The 5,723-nt window shown below is 39.9% G+C and overlaps 1 pseudogene; it reads left to right on the forward strand.

Annotated features, from left to right (window-relative positions):
- The first annotated feature begins 505 nt into the window (after positions 1-505).
- LOC118671439 lies at positions 506-5,446 on the forward strand (annotated as a pseudogene).
- The last annotated feature ends 277 nt before the right edge of the window (positions 5,447-5,723 follow it).

Genomic DNA, 5,723 nt, shown 5'->3' on the forward strand with positions numbered 1-5,723 from the left:
AGGACACTCTTGGCTTTCCATTAGGATCTAGTCTGCTTTGTACCTGGAATATAACACTTAACTACATTATAGAAAAAGCACCTTTATGAAAATGAATCCTAAATTATTTGTGTCAAAAAAAATGGTAAGGATGTTTAAAGAAAAAAAAATTGCTACCCATAGACAATCTTATCACACTTACTTATGTGAAACAGGTGTCTGGACTGATTTGGGGGCTTTGGTTTTATTTTTGTCAGTGTTTAATTCCCTGCCATGCAGATGAACTTCTTGTGGAGGGATTAATGTGATTAAGTGGCAAAGCAACAAACAAGGTTGTCTGGTGCGCATCTTCCCTCTTTAGCCGACTAATCACCTTTGGATTCTGGGCTTTGACAATGAGTGAATCCCTTACACATTTATCAGTCTAAGCATTTGATCTGCACGTGACCGCATTAGTTAAAGGGGAAGTCTAAGATAAAAGTTACAATTTGGATTTAGAAAGACATTTTCTAACCCTAAATTGGAAATGGGTTTCTCAGCTGATGTAAGCATCTTTCCCCCTGCTTATGTTGACAATACAATCTGGCGCAAGTACTTCAGCTTCGGTGGGAAGCACAGCACTGCTGCCAAGATTGAAAGCTTCAAGAAAGATAAACTAGTCAAGATCATACCTTCTCATAGCAATGAGGTTACTTTGAATGCAGAATCTTTTTTTTCTGAGAAGCAAAATGTTCACAGTGAAGGATTGAGGCTTATAGAAACTCCTTCTGATACCAGTACTATAGTCAGCATATCTCTCACTTGTCCTTGACTTGACACACAATTTGAGGGATTGGAGGTGATTAATAGCTTACTCTCTCTACAGGGTGATGATTACCTCCCTGCAGGTACTATCATCCTAGCGTATTAGTGGTAGTAATGACTGGGATTTATGTAACACCGTCTTAAGGAAGATTGCAAAGTATTGTATGCTTATTATCTTTTCCCTTTGAGGTTCGTGCCAGAATTGTTATTTAGAACATTCTGGTGGGGAAACCGAAGCACTGTATATAGGGACTTGTCCTAGGTCCCACTGATAGGCAGTGACAGAAGCAAGGGTTAGACTCTTGATCTCCTGATTGCTAACCCATTATTTCTTCAACCCAATTGCTGCTTCCTCTTCATTTTCAAAATGAATAGGAACCATTAGCTTTCACATTTCACCCCAAGCATTGAAAACAACAAAATCTCCTGGCTGTATGAAAATACATTTGTGCACTAGCTTGAATTTGTATTTTAGCATATGGTTCTCTGCATATGGTTTGAAATTCCCTTTTAACAACAACAACAAAAAAAATTATGACAGGATGACCTAACTATGAGTCCTCAAGCTGAGGCATGAGAGCTATTGAACTTTCTTTGTATAGAGCAGTGATGGCGAACCTTTTGAACTCGGCTTGTCAGCATTTTGAAAAACCCTAACTTAACTCTGGTGCCGTGTCACATATAGAAAAACAAAGAAAACCATAGTAAAACAAAGATTTATATTTTTGATATTTATTTTATATATTTAAATGCCATTTAACAAAGAAAAATCAACCAAAAAAATGAGTTCGCGTGTCACCTCTGACACGCGTGTCGTAGGTTCGCCATCACTGGTATAGAGTGACTAAATACGCACGTTGCCTGTTGGGAACTTGCGTACACGGTGCCAGTGATAGTGTGAGCCTCCTCTGCATTTGGGGTTTCTGTTTTTCTTGTTTCGAACTTCCGTAGGCTTTTCTCACTCATCAATCCCTGTACCAAATAACATGCTCACATGTGACCATAGATGCTGACTAAAAACTCTTTGGTAATTCTATTGGATTTCTTATACAGAATGGGTTATGCCTTTGGTACTGTATGCATACAACCAAACCCTCTAACACCTAGTTTCTTTTGACTGCCTTTCTTGTGCTAAAAACACAATCTGATAAAGGGAAGAATTTGGTTTGACTCACATTTGGCTTGAAAACATGATGTTGATTAAGGACTCCACCTAGGCATGTTTTGTAGACAGTTAAATAACTCTCACTTTGAAGTGATTATTTATTGTGCTCTTTATAAAGAGAAGGAAAAGGAAGAGAAGGGAAATTTAGATATATTCAGCATTCATTTTGTGCTGGTCTCTGTCATATACTTTTCATAAATGCTAACATATTCAAACCTCATAAAACCCCCGTTTTAACACAGGAGAAAGTAAGAGAGGTTAAGTAACTTGAACAATAAACTAATAAATGGCAGAGCCCAAATTCAAACACTAGTGTGTCTGATATTTATTAGCCAAACTATACCTGGGGAAACCCTTGGGTCAGTTTAATAGCTATCAATGAATATCGTGGAAATATTGGAACTAAGGCTCCCTTGAAGGGAAAGCTGTATAAAGAGCCATAACCATGCATATACTAAATATAATCACAAAAGAAATCTTCCTTAACCCTATAGTTTGTGACATTTGAGAAAAGCTTCTCACCAAATAAATAAACAAACAACCCTTTGAAAGTAATTGAACTGTTTAAAAACCTTTTGAGATAACTGTAAGGAAACCTGAGGGAAAATGTGTACCCTACGCTCAGTTGCTTGGCACACTCAAACATCTTTTGGACTCAGACTTTGTGGAGGAGTCAATTGTAGGAGAATCTGGTGCTTTCAGTCAACACAGCATTTAGGTAGATTACGTAAAGGAAAAATTATCTGGAAAAGGGAATATTTCTATTGACCAGTTTGCATTTCTAAGCCCTCCATCTCAGATGAGCTCTTTTTTCTAGAGGCAAGGGTTAGACAGAAAGAAGCACTCTCTTCCCTTTCTAAAAGGATTTGAACATAGACTGGGAGAATTTGGAATATAGTTTATTCCAACTTGTAGCATCAATGGATTTAAATTGCATAAACATTAAATTTGCTGTGTAATTGTTTCTCAAAAACCCCCCACAAAAAACCACAGTAGTATTCAGGACGAATACAGACTCAGGCCAGAAGACAGTACTAGAATGTGGGGCACCTGGAGGTGAAGAAGTATTCCAGGAGGTGGGAGGAGACCTGGATTCTACCCTACTAGCATTTCTGTTAAGGCTCAAGTAACACAACTAGCCTTGTGCCTCTAAAAAGAATATCTGAACTCTGGGTAGGCTGTGGATTGCCGGTGCCTGGGTGACATTTTACTGGATGTTTAATCCTAATGTTGAAGCTATTCATATTCTCAACAGTAGAGGTCCTCAGTACCATAGTTCTTCAACAAAGATGTTGAAAAATTATCCCATCCTTGAATTATTTGGCCTTCATGGCATTTGTGGAACTTAGTCATTTTATGGATACAATTGTCTATTAATAAATGAAAAAAATTTAGTTTTTATCTGATCTTGGCTTAAAATGTTACAGTCTTGTGTAATGCCACAATAATGAGTTAACTCAATAGTGGGATATCTGACATTGTCCTAACTCCTCTCAATTCCTTATTCTCCATAGCTAAGCAATCACTAAATCTTATCAGTTCTACCTCCTATATATTGATTGTGCCATTTCCCATCTCTCTAGCCCCCATGGCCCTAGTTTAGGCCCTTAACTATTGTAACTGTCTTCTACCTAATCTATTTCCAATATTATCTCCTCCTAAACCATTCCCTGACTATTTTTAAAAATTACCTTTCTAAAATGCCATTTCTCTGCTTAATACTTTCAGTGGTTTATCATCATAACTCAATAAAGCCCAACTTTTAAAAAAATATATTTTATTAATATTTTACAAGAAGGATAGAGAGTTAGAAACATTAATGAGAGAGAAACATCCATCAGCTGCCTCCTGCACAACTCCTATTGGGGATGTGCCCGCAACCAAGGTACATGCCCTTGACCGGAATCGAACCTGGGACCTTTCAGTCCACAGGCCAACACTCTATCCACTGAGCCAAACCAGTCAGGGCAAGCCCAACTTTTCTTAGCATAGCCTGCAAGTTCTTTTATAACCTTGTCTCTACCTCTTCAGCTTTATTGCTTCCTTCTCCCTTCACCACAGCCTTCAAATCTATGTTCCAATCTACACTGAAGTAGTACTCTACATAGACACCAAACTATTTCAACCTTTCTGTTTTTAGATGCTGTTTTTCTTTCTAATATTACTATTAATTCTTTTGTCTTCCCTTGTTTGCCTGTCAAGCACTTAACTCTTTCTTCACAACCCAGATCTACTGTCTTCTGCTTCTTAAAACCTTTCCTGAACCCCAGGCAAGGTTAGTCATTACCCTCTTTGTGTCAATACTATACTGTGTATACTTTTCCACTAACATATTTCTAATATTAGATTAGATATTTCTTCTGCTAGACCCGTGCTCTGGGGGGAGAGGGGCAATTTTGCCTATCAGGGGACATTTAACAATGTTTGGAGATGTTTTGATTGTCACAGAAGGGTAGAAGCCCTAGTGGGTAGAAGCCAGAGATACTGCTAAACAGCCTATAACAAAGAATTATTCAGTCAGAAATGTCAATAATACCAAGGTTGAGGTTGATGGAGACTCAGATTTTGTGCCTGCCTGCTGGCTCTGTGGGGGAAGGGCTCAGTAAAAGAACAATGGCCTCTGCCAGCACTTCCGTCTGGGAGAAAGCTGCCCCTCCAGCTCTCAAACTGAAGCCAGACAATTCACTTCCTCCTCATATGTCCCTGTGCCTTTTGAGTTGCTGCCCCAGCGCTGGAGCTCAGCAAATGAGTTCAAATCCATGGACCAAACAGAAGAATCCTGGACTAGCCCCTTTCCATCTCTACCTCCCAGTCCAAGAAGAAAAGGACATCAACGATGTCTTTCTTTTCCAGGATCTCTTGGAAACTGAGGTTCTAGAAGAGAGAGCCTCTGAAGAATGTGTTTTTCCTCTTGACAGAAAGAGCCCCAGGATCCAGTGCTAAAAAGTGTCACATGTCAATGAAAGGCCTGGGAACCATGGCCTGTGAGAACCCCAACAAGATGAGAAAGTACAAGAAAATTGTCCTAGACCTGCTGGTGCATGGGTTGTATGATCCTGTGAGTTCTGAAGGCACCTGCATGAGCAGGAAGACTATGACCATCATCCTGGGCAAGATCCAGGGGAAAGGTTTGGGCTCTTCATAGACATCACTCTTCAGACCAGGACTCTACTAGATGCCAACAATGACAGCCTGAGACACTCAGCCTTTGTCTCACTTGGGCAATTGGCTGCTTTTGCTGGGTGGAAATGGAAGAAAATTTTCACCAATCATATTAAGCAAACTCAAAATTCCCTCCTAATCCATTTACAGGATAGAAATCTCCAGGTTGCCAAGGCTTGCAAAACCATGTTTCGGGCCTGTTCTCCCTATCTGAGACAAAGGAGGGAACACAGCTTCCAGAGTGAAGAAGAGCAAAAGAACCTCAAGCTCTGCCCGCAGCTGAGCCACTATCACCCAGTGCTTCTGCAGTACTTCTACACAAATAAAATCCTGTAAACACAGAGCCGCAGGGAAATGCTTCCACATGAGCACACTGCGGGAGCGGGAGCGCTGCTAGTTCCCCTCTTCAAACTCTTCAGACGCTTCTGCTTTCCTCTGGTGACTGTGATAGAAAAGGGGATGTCGGAAGAACAACTGATGGCGAAAATAATACTGCAGAATAGTATAATTATGTCCAAAGTAAATCTAAATTGCTTTCCCTATGTCAATGTCTCCCCATACAAATTTGACGAGAAGGTATGTCCTTTCTTTAAAACATTTGAAGTCTATGTCG

The sequence above is a fragment of the Myotis myotis genome, unplaced genomic scaffold (genome assembly GCF_014108235.1).
Source record: "Myotis myotis isolate mMyoMyo1 unplaced genomic scaffold, mMyoMyo1.p scaffold_m19_p_17, whole genome shotgun sequence".
Lineage (NCBI taxonomy): Eukaryota > Metazoa > Chordata > Mammalia > Chiroptera > Vespertilionidae > Myotis > Myotis myotis.